Source organism: Rousettus aegyptiacus, unplaced genomic scaffold (genome assembly GCF_014176215.1).
Source record: "Rousettus aegyptiacus isolate mRouAeg1 unplaced genomic scaffold, mRouAeg1.p scaffold_m13_p_5, whole genome shotgun sequence".
In the NCBI taxonomy this organism is placed as follows: Eukaryota; Metazoa; Chordata; class Mammalia; order Chiroptera; family Pteropodidae; genus Rousettus; species Rousettus aegyptiacus.
In genome coordinates this window covers 100,190,997-100,210,765 of record NW_023416308.1, presented here as the reverse complement: position 1 = coordinate 100,210,765, position 19,769 = coordinate 100,190,997, and the positions used below count along the sequence as shown (strand labels likewise).

The following is a 19,769-nucleotide window of genomic DNA, read 5'->3' as shown; positions in this document are numbered from 1 at the left end:
TTCAGATAAATGATCAGGGCGGGCAAGTCCTGGGAATGGTCCCTCTGAAGGCTGCTCTGCATCCACGTGCTCACGCCAAGGGCTGTGCCTTCCTGGCAGCCCCCACCCCTCCGGTCTCTGGTGCTGCCCCCGTCCTCAGCCTGCCCCCAGCTGTGAGCATCCCCCAGGGTTTCATTCTTGTTCTTCCATCATTTCACACACATTCCCTGAGTGAACTTCACCACTCCCAAAGTCTTAAATAGGTGGCTCCGAATTGTTATCTCAGTGCTGCCCTCTTTTTCTTAGCTCCAGATGCAGCATCTACCTGCCTTTTGGGTGTCTCCACTTCAATTTCCCATAGGCACCCCAAATTCTGCCTGTCCCACAAGTGAACTCATTCCCTTCCCCACCCAAACCTGCTCCTCCTCCTGCCTTCCCTGACTTGACGGACAGCATCCCGCCCATCCAGTTGCCAAATCAGGAAACTGGAATCATCTTGGACCGCTCCCTGTCCCTGGCCTCACGCCCTACCTTGGGAACTTTATCTCTAAAACAGTCCTTGACTTCATCCTTCTCTTCCCCTTCTAATTTCTTTATCCTCCACAACACTTCCAGCATATCTATCTAAAACCCAGATGCAAAGAGAGCCCTAGGAATAAAGTCCTGGTTCCTTAGCAAGGCGGAGATGGGCAGTCCATAGCACAGCACTGCTCTTTCCCATTCTCTACTCCCCTGCTTCCCCGTCGTCTCTCTCCCATCTTTCCATCCCGACCACACTGGCTGACGTGAGACACTACTTAATAACAACATGTCTGTCATTTATTCTTCCTCTCCTGTGTGCTAGGTCTTGGACACAGGCCTGAACATATGATCTTTCCCCATCCTTTCCTGTTCTTCTGACTAAAATGCCCTGCTCTTTACATGGCAAACACCTACTTGTTCTTCAAGGCTCAGAGAGCCCTGGCTTTCAAAGCTTTCCCTCCCCCATCACAGGACATGCTTGATCAAGGGGCTTCTTAAATAGTAAGTAGCAAACACTTGGATAGGCTTGTTACATACCAGGTACTTTCCTAATTACCTTATGTATTTGAACTAATTCTCACAACTACCCAGTGAGACAGGGGCTACAACCATCCCTATTTCAGAAATAGGGAAACTGAGATCCAGCAAGGTAAAGCCCAGGAGCTCGGACTCGAACTTCCTCAAATGATGTTCTTAATTGCTGCCTCCTAAGGACATATACCTGGATACCCTTTTACCTGCCACAAGAAAACTGTCACCACGTTTGTTTTTTTTTAGCTGAGGACTCTTCAAACAAAATCCTTCACTGATGCCTAACCTGTTCCAAAGAAAATAGGGGCTGAAGACAGTAAGTAGAGAGACTGTAGCCCCCACATTCTCCTATCCCAGAATCAGTATTGGAGAGAATACCGAGGGACCCCCAGGGTTCCAAAGAGAAGAGTTTGAACAGTGCTGTCCTCAGATATCTTCTATTTACCTGGAAAGCTTTTTTTAAATACTGACACTTAGTCCCACTGCCAGGGATTCCGATTTCATTGGTATGGACACGGTCTGGCACTGGGAGTTTTCTCAAAGCTCCCCAGGTGATTCGAAGGTGCAGCAGAAGGTGCCATTCTGCTGTTTATTGGCAAGATGCTCTCTGTACCCAAAGGTAGTTAGGAGATCACAGGAACGTCTGTGACTAGCAACACAGTTTTTGTCTTAAAATACTCAAGTAGCATCTTAATGAATAAAGGGTCCCACGCCCTTTCCAGGTGACTGAAACTTACTTCATTAAAAACCCAATAGGTTTCAACACTTTGTTTTCTTAAGCAGAGCCTACAAAGTATAATTTAACCTTTCAGTAACTCAGGGCATTCCTTCTGAATGTCAGTTGTTAACCTGTGTGAGAATATCCTGTTTCCCCAGACTCTAAATGAGCCCGTACATGAGCACCCAGTCGTGTGTTTTGTACCTTCTCTGTTTCTATTGCTATCAGAGGATCAGGGGACATTTCTGCTTTTAGTGCTCTTATCGCTGACAGCTTCTTCCCCACAACTCCTAATCAGAGCTTTTTAATAGCTATGGACTTTGTGAAAATCAAACTTGTTATAATTGCGCTGAAAGTAGAAACATATGTCTGAAAAGAAATAGATACAGAACTTTCCTCGTAGTGAAATGAAGGCCCTTTAGTGCAATGACGTTGCGACTTCTGTAGTGTTTTTAGAAGATGATTTCGCATTCTCTTCATTTCATATTTACTGAGTATACATTATGCACCAAAAACTTGGGCTGGATGCTGAGGACACAAAGATGGATAAAGCATAGAGCCTGTCCTTAAGGACGGGCCATTTTAGAAAGAGGGACAAGTAAATAAATCATAATACTGCTGTGGCTTAAGCCTTGTGACAACAGTATCTAAAAAGTACCCCCCAAAAGCACTTATCTCTGCCTTAGGGAGTGGCGGCAGTCAGGGAAGTCTTCCTGGAGGAGATGGCACGTAAGCTGATCCCTGAAGCAACTTTCAATAAGAGGTCAACCTGTCCCATCACCAAAGACAAAGAAGGTAGATGGGGAAAGGGCATGCCAGTCAAATGAAGAGACAAGAAAGATTGAGAAAGCCCCATGGGTCTTGGAAGCCCAAATAGTTCAGTCAGGTTGAAGCATGTGTGTTTTTGTAGAAAGGAATAGGAATGGCAGCTGAATGGTAAAAGAAAGCTTGGGGAGTAAATTGCTCATATGTTTTAAATGCTTGAAGGAAAGATAATGCAAACTTTCAAGGGCAGCTGAATAACTGACTTTATCACACCCATATGCATTCAATGAGCCAAGTCAACTTGCTGCAGGATAAAAAAAAAAAAGAGATCCTACGTAACCTTGAGCAATTCCCGTCTGCCAGGCGCTGCTGTAGTATGTTACGTTTATAACTTCATTGACCTGTCCCAGCAGCTCTGTGAGGTAGGAAAAAATGTTACACTTATAAATGAGGAAACTGAGGCAAGCGGAGATTAAGTAACTTCCAAAGAGCCAGAGTAAGGAAGCAGCAGCCTGACTGTAGTGATGGAGGCCTTAACAGTTCGGTTTCCTTGGAGCTGAAGCAGGTGAGCTGATGAGGTCCGAGGCTGAGAGTGTGAAGGAGGAAAAGAGACAGGAGAAAGTCAGGAGAAAGAGAATCAAGGAAGAAAGAGCGAGACCGTGAATGAGAGTGAGAAAGAAGGAGAGAGGAGTGCAGGGGTGGACGTGGCGGCAGAAGGAAGGAGTTGTGACCATAGTTTCCTGTGGGAGACTCTCTAAGCTCAGGTGTAGGGTGGGAGATTCCACTGTCCAAAGACCCTTTGGCCCAAACCAAGGGAGAGAGGACAAAGCATGGATTTCCGTGGGCAAGGCCTGAGGACACCGGCCATGTAGGTGAAAGAAAAGCCGACCAGCAGCCAGAGCAGTGGATATGGGGCCAAAACAGGGATCAGCCTTCCACCTTCACAACGCAGAGATGGTCAGAACAAATAAGACCAAAAGGAATCTAGGCCGAGGGAGCCCTAGAGAGCAGCTGATGTAGACCCTTCATTTTACAGTTGACATAACTGAGAGGCTGAGTGATTTGTGCACAGGCACCCAATGCTAGTGTGTGCTTTTTCTCCTTTACCTAAAATTACCCATCTGAGAAGGAAAGAGGCAGGACTAAAATCTAGGTCTCCCAACGTCCTGGAATCCAAACGTTTGTCACTATCCCTCCATTTCTATGGTGTCAGCCAAGGTTTGAAGACTAGAAATCTAAGGGACTCACCTGAAGCGAGGGGTAGGGCTTCAAGGGCAGGAGCAGAGGGGTTTAGAAGAATTGTTAGTGTAGTGAGCATTGGCCAGACTCCCGAGAAACTGGCATTTGTCTCTGGGTTATGTCCGTGAAATATAAGATGAGACCCAATGTTCTCTCTTACTCTTTTCTTGAATAATGTGAACTGTCATTGACTGAGCAAAGAGAAAGACTTTTGGGAAAAATAAGTGGTGAAAGGTTGGGAGTCAGAGAAGAACGTTTTGTAAAGAAATTTCACAATATTTGTTCAATGAAAATATAGCTAGCAGTGTGTCCTGAAAACATTCTATGGGCTACGCTGTACATAATAGCCACTCTGAGAATATTCAGGAGCATCTTCTAGTATTGACCTGATAGCTGTTAAAATTCAGTTGGCTATTTAAATAGACTTTAAATAGACTCTGTCCCTCGCTGTCCCCTGTCTCCCTGCTTCCCATTCCTGGGATCCCCGGAACTGCCCCATGAGCCAGTAACTGAAGGTTGATCTTTTCATCAAGAGAGCCTCCATACCCCCAGGATAAGTTCTCATTGGTCAAATACTGTTTCTTAAATATTGTGCAAATACTGTTTCTTAAATATTTTGACTAAGTCTGCAATACAGTTTGACTAGATTGTGTGAAATTAATGCTATACTCTATAGTGTTTCCACAAACCCAATGCAGATATCTATTAAGAATCCACTGAGGGTCAAGCCCTGTCCCAAGCACCAAAAAACAACAGAGAATACAACCTGGCATGGATCAGTGCAGGATTTGTGGCTTCCAGTGCAATGGGGAAATTTCTATGAGCAACACCACATCATTATCGGACAAGACCTGCTAGAGCTCTGGTTCACATTATCCGACGGTTCTCAAAGGAGATGCTGCAGCCCCTCTGTGGGGCTTTTGGGAATGGGGGGAGGCATTTTCAGTTGTTCCAATAACTGGAAGCTATGGCCAGCTTTCAGTGGGAATGCAACAGATGATCTCACAAAAAAAGAATAATCGTTCTTCTCAAAATGCTAATAGCACCTTGTTTTGATAGAGAAACAATTTATAAGCAGTCGACACTGAACCACTGTCAGAACAAAATGGTCTGCATGCTGAACTGCCACCTGGAAGTGTTTTATATGATCCCCGCCATTGAATAATTGGGCAGAATATAAGGGGCAAACAGAACTTAAGGGGGAAAGTACTGTTTACAGAATCATATTCTACGGTCACGCAAAGTGTTACATACAACCAATGCTCCCCCAAGTACAGGAAGGCAGAGGGTTCTATATGGTTAACCCAATCTCCGCCAAAACTAATGAAAAAATATATATGTACATATATATATATAATTTTTTTTTTTTTGCAGAGCTTTGGGGATATTTATTGAGAGCAGCTTTTATGTCTGAAAAGGACACTGAGCTTTTCTCCATCACTAGTAGGTGTCACAGCTGGCAGTCCCTTTGTTGCACTGCCTGGTGGGGCAGACTGGAACAGGCACAATAGCCATGAGCAGCAATAAAATTGCCATTGTCCTCCAACTAGATCTGACTTCCTGTCCACCATATTCACATGTCTAGTTTCAGTGCAAAGTGCGTTATCTGTGCTCCTCGCCAGGTATGCAAGGTCATCGGTGATGTCATTTTGCTCACCCAGCTCATTCCCATTTTCCTGCTGCATTTGATTTTGGAGACTTAGGACAGAGTAAAGGGCATGGAGGCCCGCGTCCTCTTCTTGGACAGTTTTCTGCTCTCGTTGTAGGACTTCATCCAAATCTCTGGTCTCCTCTGGCTCCTCGAAGAGCCGATGGTTGGGTAGCCTAGCTTAGCCCCTCTGGTCATCCGGCTAGATGAGTTCTATTTCACCAGCCCAGGGTCATCACCTTTATCTACTTGCTTTACTCCTATATCCGAGGGACTGCACACCACCAGAGAAATGCCAGGCACCACAATGTGCAGGCTGGCCAGCTGTAGGCTTCTAGTTCATTCACAAACCATACCAGGACACACCTCCTCCCTCACTCACTTCTTGGTTTAATTTCTCCACAGAAACAACTTAAGATTTCATCTAGCTTCCTGTATCTCATAATCTCTTTTTTAAAGCCTCTTGAGAAGACCGGAACCAACAGGAAATAGTTCTATCCTCTTCCGCTTGCCCTACGGCAGCGGTTTACGATCTTGGCTGCATGTGAGAATCACATCGGGCCCATGAATCCATATATGACTCTATATATGAATCCACACATAAATCCATACATGAATCCACATATGAATCCATACACCATCACTAACCAAAGACTGCGGATTATGAATACAGCACTTCAGCCCAGTACATAAAGAGTCAAGCCCCAAGCTTGTTCCCTTTTTTTTTTTTTTAATATGCAGTATACCTCCTAATCCTTGAGGTTTCATTTCTTACCAGCCAGAGAGCATTGTCTCAACCCACACACTTCTCTCCTAAGCTTCCTTTAAATTGCCTCTGTGTAAGAAATAGCAGAAACAAGGGGATTGATTTCACCCTTGGCATTCCTCTAAAGTAAAGCAAACATCTCTTGTCCCTGACCACAGAGTTGGGACCTAGCAAAATAAATTCCACTGAGGAAGTAAATAAATATCTACAACACTAATCTATCATGCAGCCCAAACTGCAAAATATTTCCCCAGCATTAATCCTGATTCTCACAACCTGACTGTGGGAGCTGTAGCTTATATATAGTGGGCATATAGCAGACAGGCAGTGTCTATCTGTTGAGTGAGTGGAAAAAAAAAATAAGGAAGAAAGGTACATTTGGTCACAGTAAGATCTGAACACTGCCTCAAGATATGAAGATGTCAATTCCACGTGAGACTCAGAGGCTGGAACTTAAAACTGTGCCTCGTTTTCTATTTGACATTAAATAATTTTTTTATTGATTTATAGTAGGAACAACAGCTGTCACTGAGTTCTTATGTGCCAAGCACTGTACTAAGTGCTCTACCTGAATCATTTTATTTAATAACAGCAGTGCTCAGTAGCAAGGCTCATCATCATCTCCACTGTACAAATAAGGAAAGTGACAAGTTAGTGACAAGTTAAGCTACATGCCCAAGATCACACAGCTAGAAAAAGATAGAGCAGGTTTCCAAAGCTAATACCTTATCTCCAGAATTTAACCACCCTGCACTCTGGGGAGAGAGGAAGGTGAGTTACTGAGTTCGCATTAGCTAAAGCCCTTGGGATTTCAACATGTCCCACTGAGAAGTCTTTAGAGGCAGTCATAGAAAAATAGGGGTTCAGGAAGCTGCTTCTGAATCCTACAGTATCACTATAAATTCCTTTTTTTTTTTTTTTTTTTTTTTTGAAAAAAAAACTCACCAACTAGAGCATGCGGAATGAGTTCCGAAAGTTCCAAGGCTGTAAAAATTCCAAGGCCCCAGTGAGGAAGTAGAGTCAGTGATGCATTCCCAGATAAGGTGGCATTTGGAGTTTGGGATTCAAAAAAAGAGGAGAGGTACCTAGGGAAGGATACATCACCACTTCCTGCTAAAAGAGGAGTGAACTGCCTCAAGGAGGAATTTGATCCTCTGGCAACTCATTCTTGCTGCTGACACCCAGGAGCCATGTCTAAACATACAAAGAGTAATTAGCAAGGCCTAGAACCAAATCTCTGAAGGAATTCGTAAGAAGGCATTCCCAGAGTGATAGGAAAGAGCCTGGGGCTGGCCATCATGATAACACAAATTTTGCTAGTGCCAAGAACCCAAGGGCCAAGAGTTGGTGTGCACAGGTGCTCTGATCAAAGGAGGCTACTCCTCTGCCCTTTTAATTTAGAGGATTATACAATAGAAGTGTATATACATCTCTCCAGAGGTTCAGCTTTCACAGGATCCTTTAATCGCTCCAAATTGGCACTGAGTCCCAATTTATTCATGTGTATTCTACAGTTTCTCACAAAATAGCTCCCACGACATCTCCAGGCAAACCTGGGGCTCTGTTGAAGATGAGTCACTCAAGAGCTCCAGGGGGTTCTCCTGGGTTAAGCTAGTCCTGCTCTCAGCAAGGCACGCTGAAAACAGGCACGTGGTATTTATCTGTGAGTCAGGGCAGTCTGGAAAACTTAGGGGTCATGGAGGGAAGAGGGCGGAAGTACATGATGAGAGTGCAGCCTAGGTCATCCAAAGGCTGGTGTTTTGGATGTGCTCATTAATAGTAATTGATGGATAAGACTCCTCTAGCATCTTCTTATGGCAGTAGGATTAGCAATATCCTGGATTTTTTATAGCAATGAACAGTTTTCAAGGACAAGGTTTGTAAACACTGTGTTGCCAACAATACTGTCCAAAATATCAGTCACGACTCTTCTGATGTAGGTGAGAGAAATCCAACTCAAACTAGCTTAAAACAAATAAGAAAAGAATTGTTATTGGTACATCTCAGTGAAAACTCATAGTGAAGTTCAGGAATTGCTGGATCAAGGGGCTCAGACAAGCGTCAAGATTTAGTCTCTTTCTATGTCCGCTCTGCTTCCTTATTTGTGAGTCTCCTTCTCGAACAGTCCCCTACCACAGGACGGACCCCCTCAGCAGCTCCAAGCTTACAAATCCAGGAGAAAGAAATTCTTTTCAATAGTTCCAATGAAGATCCTGAGATTAAGTCTTTTCACAACCCATTGCCCAATTTCCAAAAACAAACTTTGTTTTCCACAGTTCCTAATATGTACACCAACCAAAAAAAACAACATCATTTATAGTATACACATTTATAGTGTACACATACCAAGTACAAAAAGGATGTTTTCCAAGACATGTCCTATTTTCACTCATCTGTTTGCCCAGTAAATATTCATAAAGTCTCTATTATAGGCAAAGCATAGTCACAGATGCCAGGAATAAATAGAGTGGTAAATAAAACAACATGGTTCTTGGTTTTGTGAAGCTTCGGTCCAGCAGAGAAGACAGTTTTCATGAAGCAATTGCAGCTATACTGAGTGTAATGACAAGTAGGGTGTTATGAGAACCTGAAACAGGGAGCGCTTACTGAATCCAGGGGTTAAGGAGGGCCTGGAGGATGACTAGGATTCGGCTGGTCAGCTGTCACCTTTTGAAAATTTGCAACAACAGCCCCCCACCCACCCACGCACATACCTGCTTCTGGGCTTCATTTTCCTCTCTAGCGTTTTGCTTCATCTAACATAACATGTATTGTGCGTACTTATTTTTCTTTATCATCCGTCTCTCCCAACCACGATGTAAGCTTCACTGTCTGTTTTGTTCTCTGTGGTCTCTCTAGCACCTGTACAAGTGCCTGCCACATAATTAGCATGCAATAAATATTTGTTGCATGAATGCGCAGTGTTCCGTGTGCAAAGGACCCAAGAAAGGAAGAGTGTAGGACATCCCAGGAACTACAACGAGAAGTTCAACAAAGCTGAAACTTTGAGGGGGAAGGAAAATAGAGTTCCCTACCAATACTTCATTCATTTGGTCACCAAGTATTGAATGCTGATAATGTTCCAGGCACTGTCCTATGCATAAATAACATATGTAGTTTGAGTTCTCAGTAAAATGGCAGAATTCAGCAGTAGTCCTTAATCAATAACTAGGAATTATATAAACATGTAGTCAAAAACTGTTCGTAAAAACATTACCACAGTTATTTCTATAAGCTTTGAAATGCTTAGTATTCCTGTATCATCTAGCCCACATTGCTTCATAGTCTAATTCTTCCAAGAGAACTGAGATGGGTTTTTTTTTCTGTGTTTTGATGGGGTTTTTTTTCTGTGTCTCTGCACTTTACCAAGGCTAAGTCTTTTTTTTATTTTTTCAATTACAGTTGACATACGATATTATATTAGTTTCAGGTGTACAACATAGTGATTAGACATCTATATACCTAAGTGATCACCTTAGTAAGTCTAGCAACCATCTGACAGCATACATAGTTATTACAATATTATTGACTATATTCCCTATGGGAGCACAACATCTTTGATGGTCAAAATGCAGACGTGATGTACTCATCATTTCCTCAAGCTTCCCAGCACAAAATTAAAGAATGTAAATCTAATTCTACAATTTAGTGTATAATATGTGTTCGTACATAATCTAGTTACTGAGTATAATTTTTCAAAGTTTTCTTTCAAGTCTTTCAACAACCTTGTACATTAACTAATCTTTAGACTAGAAGGCTAAATAGAAATATATAGTAAACTATTAACAGAGAACATTCAGATATTATTGGTCTTCTGCATATAACTATTTGTACATAGTTGAGTGAAGGTCAACGGGATGAAATCTAAACCCTGGAGCTTCTTATGCCCCTTTTCAATAAGAACAGCACATCATCATTGAGGTGGATACTTAAAGAGTACTAGAAATTAAGCTCGAGCAGAAATTCCAAGATGAGCTAGATCCTTGACACCTCAGAAAAAAATGGATGCCTCTCCACGCCCGTCCCAAAGAGTCCTAGAAGCGTCCCAAGTCAGACCACTGGAATTTTCCATTAAATTTGAGAAGTAACCTTTGTGTTCCTGAAACCTCTGAAATTCTTTACAAGAACTAGCCTTATTCTCCACAGAGGTCAAAATAGAAGGCCCCAAATATATGTCACAGCCTGATGAGGACATCAGAGGGAAAGTCACAGACAGAAGCCAATCCCAATATGAAATTGCAGTGGAAGTTTCTCCTGTCTTTTATGGTCCACTGGTCTTTGATGGACACCCTCATCACCATCACAACCACCATTGCTACCTTCTGAATGTTCTTACTCAGAAGCTGCTTGCCCTTGGAAAAAGGCAGGCATCTGAAGATTACATCTAGGTCAGGACTCATCTAGAGTCATGTGATCAACTTCAACACAAATTCATATTTTAAAAAAAACTATCGGTTTCAATAATTTATAGGTCCATGGGCACCTAGGCTCAAGAATGCTACTTCCCAGGGCTCAGATCCTAGCTCACTATCTTCGGCTCTCTCTCCCCCACCCCTATTCACTCATCTTCATCACTCACCAACTTAGATTTTCTTCTGTTTGCACACTAGCCTCCTTCCCTCATCCTGAAGATGGCTTCCTCCACACGGTCAAGAAAAATGGGAAAATGGTTCCCAAGAAGCTCCAGGGTCAATTCCATTGTCTTTACTGTTTCTCATCCCAGAGGAGCAGAGATCCTTCCTTTCTCAAGACTCATCCCTATCCCTGATGAGAACTTTAATTGGCCCTATTTGGGGCATATGATCCCTCCTGGATTCATTATAAGATTTAGGTGCTGGACACCTCTAACAGGCCAGCCAGGACAGAACCATGACTGGAGAAGGAAAGAGGCAACTTTACCAAAGGAAAACTGAGTGGCTATTACCAAAAAAAAGAGAAAAGAGATGCTGGGCAGGCAAAAATAACAGGAATCCTTCACATTACCCAATGGCTACTATTATGTACCAAGAATTTTGCTAAGCACTTTACTTATATTATCTCATCTAATCCTCATATCTGTATGAGATATGCCATGACAAAGTACCCAAAACTGGGTAGCTTAAACAACAGAAGTGTGTTGTCATGGTTCTGGAGGCTAGGAATCTGAAATTATGATGTTGGTCAGGTGGTTTCTGACGAAGGCTCTGACGGAGAATCCATTCCATGCCTCTCCTGCAGCTTCTGGTAGCCCCAGGCATTCCTTGGTTTGTAGATGGTTTGTAGACGTTTGCTTTGTATTTTCACGTTGTTTTCTCCCTGTATGTGTCTGCCTCTATGTCCAAAAATCCCCTTTTTACAAAGACACCAGTCACATTGGATTATGACCCACCCTCATGGCTTCGTCTTAACTTGGTAATCAGCAAAGATCTTATTCTCAAATAAGGTTACATTCATATGTACTGGGGGTTAGGACTTTTAACATCTTTTGGAGGGACATAATTCAACCCATAACACCTCCTCATTTTCTTTTTTTTTTACATGAGGACACAAAGCCTTACAAAGTTTGTGTAATCTGCCGGCATCTCACAGCTCATAAGCAGCCTAAATGTCAAGACCCAGGATTTTAACTTCATTCTGTCTCTATTCTTAACCTTCTCCAGAAATCTCATCTCTCTTTGGGACACTTAACACTGTTTATCTCATGACCACTATTCCAAGGATTTGTTTGTAATTTTGCACCAACCTCCTAGAAGTAAGCTCCTGAGAAGTCAGGGTTTATGATATTTATTTCTGCTTTCCCAGCCTACCTACCTATTGATGGCTCCATCAATATTTCTCAGATAAACAGCAAGGTAAGAAACAAAAGCTGATGACTAACTTATAGATTATTTCATTTATGAGCCAGGTAAGGCTTATATTGAAGAACTAATTTTTTAAAAAAGGTAACTTTCCATTGGCCACTCTGGTTTCATGCATTCATTCTTTCAACAAATATTTCATAAGTCCCTCCTGTGAGTGAGCACAGTGGTAGGCACTGAGGAAACATAAATCAGACAGAGCTCACACCCTCTAAGAGCTTATAACCTGGTGGACAAGACAGATAGACCAATAAATCTTTCTCATGCAATGTCTCAGAGTAAAGGCTGTCCGGGTGTCAGGAGTTCTTAGAAAAGTAATAAGGTAGGCAAGCTAGGAATTGCACAACTTCTAAGAAGTCAAAGAGATCCTACAAGCCAAGGACCATCTTAAAATGCTAAAAGTTAATATAAGAAAACACCAGCAAATAATCTCCCTTCTCCTGGGGCAGCAGAGAACCCAACTAAAAGGAAAATGAATCAGACTGTGCCCTGGAGCTTGGTCTAAGCCATTAAGTCACAGGAAAACATTGCATGGGTTCCAAATCCAGGAAGACCTGGGTTCAAATCAAGCTTCTGCTACTCATTATCTGTGCACAGTTAGGCAAACCTCTTAACTTCCAAGACTTAGTTTGGTTTTCCATAAACTGGGATAATAATAACAAATCGACCAGGTCATTATGTGGATTAAATGAAACAAATATGTAAAGCACATCCTGTAGCAGTCCAGTCTCCATGAATGTAATGAAGGCAGATTCTAGACACACGAGACCTGGCTTCAAAGTCCAGCTCTGCTCTAATACTGCCTTGGGAAGGTACTAGACCTCACTAAACCTCAGTTCCCACCTCTGCAAACAGAGAATATCATCATCCGTCTCCGAGAGCTGCTGCGATGATTCATGAGATGCGTATAGAAAACACTTAACACCGTTCCTGACAAGTAAATACTGGCGGTTGTTCTGTCACTCTGTGGTCATACGACCCTCCGTTCTTTTTCCACCTCAACTAGAACTCCTAGAAGAGCTGTTTTCTTCAATATACGTAACATAAAATTTACCGTTTTATCCATATCTAGGTGTACAGTTCAGTGGTATTGAGCGTATTCATGATGTTATGTAACTATCACCACCATCCATCTCCAAAAATTTTCACCTTCTCAAGCCGAAACCATGTGCCCATTGGATGCGAACTCCTCCTTCCGCCTCTCCCTACCACTCCTGGCAACCACCATTCTGCCTTCTGCTTCTATAAGTTTGACTGCTCTAGGCGCCTCATATAAGTAGAGCCATATACAACAGTTGTCCTTTTGTGACCGGTGTATTTTACTTAGCATAGCGTCTTTGAGGTTCATCTTCCTATTTCACGGCTGTAGATTGTGTTAGAATTTCACTCTCCGATCACTTCTTTTTAAGTTCAAGTCCATTTGTCGTTCCTGCTTCCGACGTAGGTCACCCTCCCCTCGAATGGAAATACAGAAACACAATAATACACAAGACAGTGACTACATACAAAGGAAACACAAAATGTCTTTGTTTCTGCCTATTGTCTAAATGTCTATTTAATGCCTATTCTTTCCTACAAGACATCTGGCGATAGTGCCAAACTCTTCTGAAGGCCACATCTCACCCATTGCCCCTGGGAGGGGGTTGTAGTTCATGCAGGAAATGGCTCTGTTAAGCTTCTGTCCTACAGGCAGGGGGAGGGCTAAAGCAAACAGGCAGCCTCTGACCAGTGTTTGCTCCAGGCAACATCATTGCACAGCCAGCAATCTACTTTTGCCCCATCACCTCTCTTTCTCGGAATACAAGGCTGAAAACACCCTCCTGCTCTTCTTATTTGGGTCATAAATCTTTCCCTACACTTATTCATTCAAAAAACACTTAGGAGTGGTGTTGTATGTTTCGAAGGCTCTCCCTTGTGTTAATAAGCTTGACAGGAAACTCCTGCTAGTCAATTTCCTTGGCTGGGCTCTGGGAGGCTCACTCTACTCCAGGCAGTGGAGAGGCGCCCTACCCTGTACCGGCTCCAGTTGAAACCATCAAAAAGATCTGCAATAGGGTTTTTAATAGTAGGGAACTGGAAATAACCAAAACATCAAATACAAGGAAATTAGTTAAATAAATTACAGTACATGCATAAGGCAGAATAGGGTGGAAGCCATTAAAATCATGCTGAAGAACAAGATGGGGAAAGGTGCTCAGAATCCCATTGATGAGAATCGTACCACAGGTGAAATACATCACCTAGTCTTTTGCTTGCGAATTCCCTCAATCTTACACGTCACTTATCCCATTTAAGCTAATACCACTGAACTTCTGCAAGGTCTAGCCCAGGAATAGCAAACAGATATTCCTGTGTTGTGTCTAACCCCCATGTACCCCCACAAGACCTCTTGCCCACCAAAAACATTACTAATAGACTGTGACAGTCTACACACAACATCAGCGTCCTTCTAAACATAGCTCTTCAGGCAGCCATATCTGTAAAATAAAAGCCATTTTCCATTCCTCATTTAGCCTGTGTTGGAGAATATATCTTTGTCATCGACAAAATCTATTGAGCTCCTAATGCATACAAGTATTTATAGTCTAGTAGATTCAGGAAAGACACACACACACACACAAAAAGATACAAGGCAATGCCGGGCAGCCTGTGCTAAGTGCCCTGGTTTGAATAATAAATTAAATGGTCATCAATTCATGGAGCTTATAGTCTATGGAAGAGAGGATGAGGCTAGCCTGTTTGGCACCTGTGTGTAAATTAGACAAAGGTGCTCCCATGGGTAGACGCAGCCCACTGGTGCACAGTTGGTCAAGTAGACACCCCTCTTGTGCAAACTGAACATAGGCTTCTTTAGAAGGGATCCCTGAGGAGAACAGAGGCCCACGGCTGTTGGGGCCCACATTCCCAGGAGCAGATCTACCTGCGGTGTCCCCACAGACCTGCTTCAGCCAAGCTCCAGTGGTAACCTCTGAGTCAGCCTCCCTCAGGGCCAAGTTTAGCCTCTGACTGGCTAAAGTGGTTGTCTGACTTCCCTGGGCCTCCACTTACCCTTCTATAAAATAGGGATAAAAATATTGCCTTCCCTCTTCTGGGTAGCACGAGGTGCTGGTAATTACTATGTGGCAGGGTGCTGAGATGCTAACAAGCCCTGTCTGACACATTTCTCTTTGGCTTCTTTAGACACCACACCATTCTCCGCAGGAGACCACAGACCTGTCGGCATCCCCTGCAGTACGCTCAGACCTCGAGGACATCCAGGAAGTGAGCAGGTGTTTCTCACGGGTCTCTGCCTCTTCTTTCTGTAGTCCATCAAAACAAGAGACTCACCTAACTTTCTGCTACCACCCGTGCACTGTGGAGGTGGGCGACCCACCTGGCGGCTGCCATTCTGGAACCCTGCTGCACCTGGGAACCTGCTCTGGGCTGGAACACCCAGGTGAGGTGTCACCTGCCTGGAGGCAGCCATGCGGTGTCCTTGTCACTGAGGAAGAGGGGCCCCCTCAACTGGGGCCTTCTCTGCACGGGGTGATGACGACGTCGGAGGAGCCGTGCCCAGCCCAGCCTGGTGGGACGAGCGAGCCGAGGTAGGTGCTGCGCTTCTGCGTGTGTGAGGAGAAGAAAGGGCACATGGCGGGAAAGGAACACTGTCACCCAGTGGGCAGAGCTAGCCTTGCCCCGGTCCTTCACCAAGGAGGAAAAGGGGGCCTTTCTTCAAGGGAAAGGATAAGAACTTCAGGGAAAACTTGAGGCTCCTATCTGTACTGTTGGGGAGACAAAAAGCAGCACATGGCACTCTGGGCTGGTATGGCAATCGAGGCTGAAGTCCCTTGGAACAGCTCAAAGTCCTGCCTAGCCCAGAGTAGAGAAGGGGAAGTTGTTGGACATCCTTGCACGAGTTCGAAATGCCAGTGTGCTCATCTGCGGCATGGGATCATAGTAACATTGAGCTCTTCCAGGCGGCTGCTGTCAGCCCTCATTTCTGAGTACTGGGCGTCTTCCTGGGATCTGGTTGTTCGTTTCGATGCACACCTGGCTTATTTGTACTGGCATGCCTTCTGCTCAGCCCACAAGTGCCCCCTTAGATAGTGAGCTTCTGCTTTCATCTTTGGCTTAATTCAGCTTCCGTAAATGCCTAGTTCAGAGCCAAGACCCAGGCGCATGTCAGTCCACACCTCCAGGATCATGCCATGGAAGGCCCGTTTCACATCCAAATCTCTTCATTCCTGGAATTCAAGGGGCTAGTCCCAAGAAAGGGACTAGACTCAGGGAATGACGTCAGGGGCCTGCCTAGGTCAGTTTTCAGCCCCCACCTTCTTTAAAAGCCATCGCTGTCTTATCCCTCGTATGTTACTAAGTGACTTGTCAACGTCAGAGGAGCTGTGCAAAGAATCTTCGGCATGTCATTAACTTCATTCCAACGCGTAATTAGCCTAAAAGGCCTCCTGGCTGCCTCCATTCAGCGTTACATCATAAAGGATTAGGTATTTTACTACTTGGAGGACACCATGAACACTTTAAAGAGTTAATTATGGCTCACTGGAGCCCGTCCCAAAGAGCCCAAGATCCAAGAATTAAACTATTTATTTTCAAGTGTCAGTCTTCAAGACAGCGTTCACAGTGATGTCCTCCACAGAATCTGAGCTCAAAATTGGTTTGAAAATCGACCCGCCAGGGTACGCGGCGATGGGTTGGAGGAGGTCATTTGATTTAGCCAGTGTTTTCACAGATACCATCTGTACAGCGTCGGACAGAACAGAGAACCGACCAAGGGGAGCTGGAATTCTATTTACCCTCCTGGTTCCATGGGGCGAATCCAGCTAAAGCCATTTGTAATCTCTGAGCTGGAGAGACCAGCAGTGAGGCAAGAGTTCAAAGGGAGTTCAGCCCTAATCTGGATGTTACCATCTAAGCCAATCTAACCATGCAGGCTCTGAGGACATTATTATCAGTCAAGTGTAGTTATAGATAAAATAGTTTTATTAATCAGCTTTCTAAGGGGACTGTGTTTATCTGATGGCCGTACATGGTGTGGGGGGAGGAGGAGAATCCGTGCCATGTGCGGTTGGTCTACAGGGAGGACAGTGTACGGGGAAGGAGTGTGGCTAGGAGTGGTGTCTAGGTGTTCTGTGGGCTCCGTGCATGAGAGACGGGAGGACGTGTGACAGCACCGATGGCCAGTGTGCTTGTTTGTTTGCTCAGGTTTATGCGGCTGGACCCGAAATTGTCCCTGTTTCTTCACCATACCTTAGACATGTCATTACTCTTTTTCCAAAAAATAGACATTTCCATATTTGTACTTAGCTGGCATCTATAGAACTCTCAAATGCAGATTCGCCTGTAGGTGTTCTTTTTTTTTTTTTTTAGTAGGTGCCCACTTTAGCCACTAATTGTATCTCTAGATCGATCTTGGCTCATCTTAAATATCCATGACCATAAACCAGTTTGTCAGTTGCAAGGAATCCTGAAAGAGCAGTACCCCTCCCGAATATTTTTTTTGGCCTGAACTGGAGTCAATGCCACTTACCTCTGGGCAGGAACTCCTCGGGGCCCAGACACTAAAGGCATTCCCTGTAAAGCTGCCAGTTCTGATTTAAACGTTGTTAAATATCTGTGGTCCAGTGGGTGTCCGGTAACACTCCGAGGCTCAGTTCAAGTCCCTTAAAGAGAGGGGTGACCGACTGCCCAGAGGCTGCGGGATAGTCACAGAGCCAACCTGGTCATCTCTGTCCTTCTCCCCAGTCTGCTCCCCACAGGTGCGTTAGGCACCTGAACCAGCCCCCTGTTTCAGCACAGCCGGTATCTGCTGGCTGATTGTGCAACTCACTGCTTGCTTTCACTGGAACACTTGACCCCAATTGATTATTTCCTCCTTGAGAAGCCTTGTGAAAAACCTGCCCTCTGCCTTAATGCAGAGGTGCTACCTATACTATGCCCAAAGTGACAGATGACTGCAGCCTGGGGTGAGCATAACCTGAAAACCAGAAAGAATCCAGTAGCTGTTTTCTTCCCATGGAGGCAGGTGACACCCATTCTCCTAGGAGCACTGCAGAACTGTGAACTTGCTAAAGCCCCACTCATAGGGCTGCGTAGAAAGATGCAAAGCGGGCCAGCTGGGATCTTTACGGCCCTGTGGCAGATCTGGTGGCCACTCTGTGAAGTGAGCTGTTGGGATTCCTGGAGCTTCTTTGCTCCCAGAAGGGCAGATTGGAGCTCAGAAAAGAAACATGGTTGACGGAATAAACATCTCATAAAAGTAGTGCTTCATTTAAGATAATTAAAGACTATTGGCCAAATATGGTGGCTTTCTCCTAACCCCAAAGGTTGATAAACTTTGATAGATACCAGATAAGAGACTGAAAATAAATAGATAGATCTGCTATATGTCAGATGCATATACCCGAATTCTTTCAATTAATCTAGTGAGTAGCTGATATTATTCTCATTTTGCTCATTAGGAAACTGAGACTTAGATGAGAATAATAATAATGATAACAATAACAGCATCATAATAATAATAAGTAGTAGTAATAGTGGTAGTAGTAGTAGTAGTAGTAGTAGTAGTAGTAGTACGTTTGTTGAGTATTTACTGTGTGGTAGGCATTGAGCTAAGTAATTCTTATGTTCCAGTATCTCATTTAACTCTCACCAAAATTCTATGAAGTTACAATTTATTTATCCAGGTTTTTAGATGAAGAAACTGTGGCTCAAGGAAATAACATCTGACTATCCACATCTATCAGATTAAAAACCCAGTGCTTTTTCAAATACTGGTTTTTCCTTAGCTGCCTTCTCATCTGACTTCTGCTCTTAGCAACACCATGATTATCTGTTTTGTTATTGTCTCACCTGAAAATGTTCAGCCAAGTCCCATATTTCACTGGTTCTGTGGAACCAAAGCGAAAGGCTGTCAACACAAAATGAAGCTGACTCCCGCCCGTCTCCTTTCGCACATTGAGAAAGAATTGAAACACCAAATTTATAAGAGGTGCCGGTGAGAGTAACGTCCTGACCAAAGAAAACAGCATTTTCACTTAAACTCCAATAGCACAGCGATAACATCCAAAAATGCTGACCCCGGATACACACTTTGGGAAGTGAAAAGTTCGTAATTGGAACCTCCCAGATTTACAAGTTCAGATGTACACGTTCAAGGCACAGATGAGTCCGTGTTGATGTGTCCTCTTGATGAGGATGGGCAGCTTCCCAAACTTCCAGGCTCTCCCCACAGTTTTATAAATACAAGCAATCATTGGATTTCAATTAAGATATGATGACAAACTGTAAGAAAGTGATAAAGCAGAAAGCTTCATAATAGCGATAAACTGAAGTTTTATAAAATGCCCAACCCCTAAATTCTCAGTGTTTACAATCGAGACTGTTTTTCTAAATTAGTTCCTACACAGAACCAAACTCAGCACGTGCCAGCGTGTAATTCATAAATTTATATTTTCCAATGAGAAATTAATCTGTGGGAGAAAAAAAAAGAATGCAAAGAAACAGCCGTGACAATATTATTTCAGAGTTGTTGGAAGAAGAAAATCCAGCAACAATCTCTATAAGAAATAGTTGTATGATCGTGTAAAAATATGTGGGCAGAAAGTGAGCAAAATCAAAGTTTTTGACCAAGTCTCACCTTGCTGCACTGCACAAATTTGCCCCTGAAGAATAGACAATACATGAGATCTCCTCAAACTCAAAGTTCTCATCAACTGGCCAGAGACTGTCCTTGTTCACAGGGCCCAATACCTCAGGCACCAGCACCAT

General features: G+C 43.7%; 1 pseudogene; it reads right to left on the bottom strand.

Annotated features, from left to right (window-relative positions):
- Nucleotides 1–5,142: 5,142 nt before the first annotated feature.
- On the bottom strand, nt 5,143–19,769 carry LOC118602976 (annotated as a pseudogene).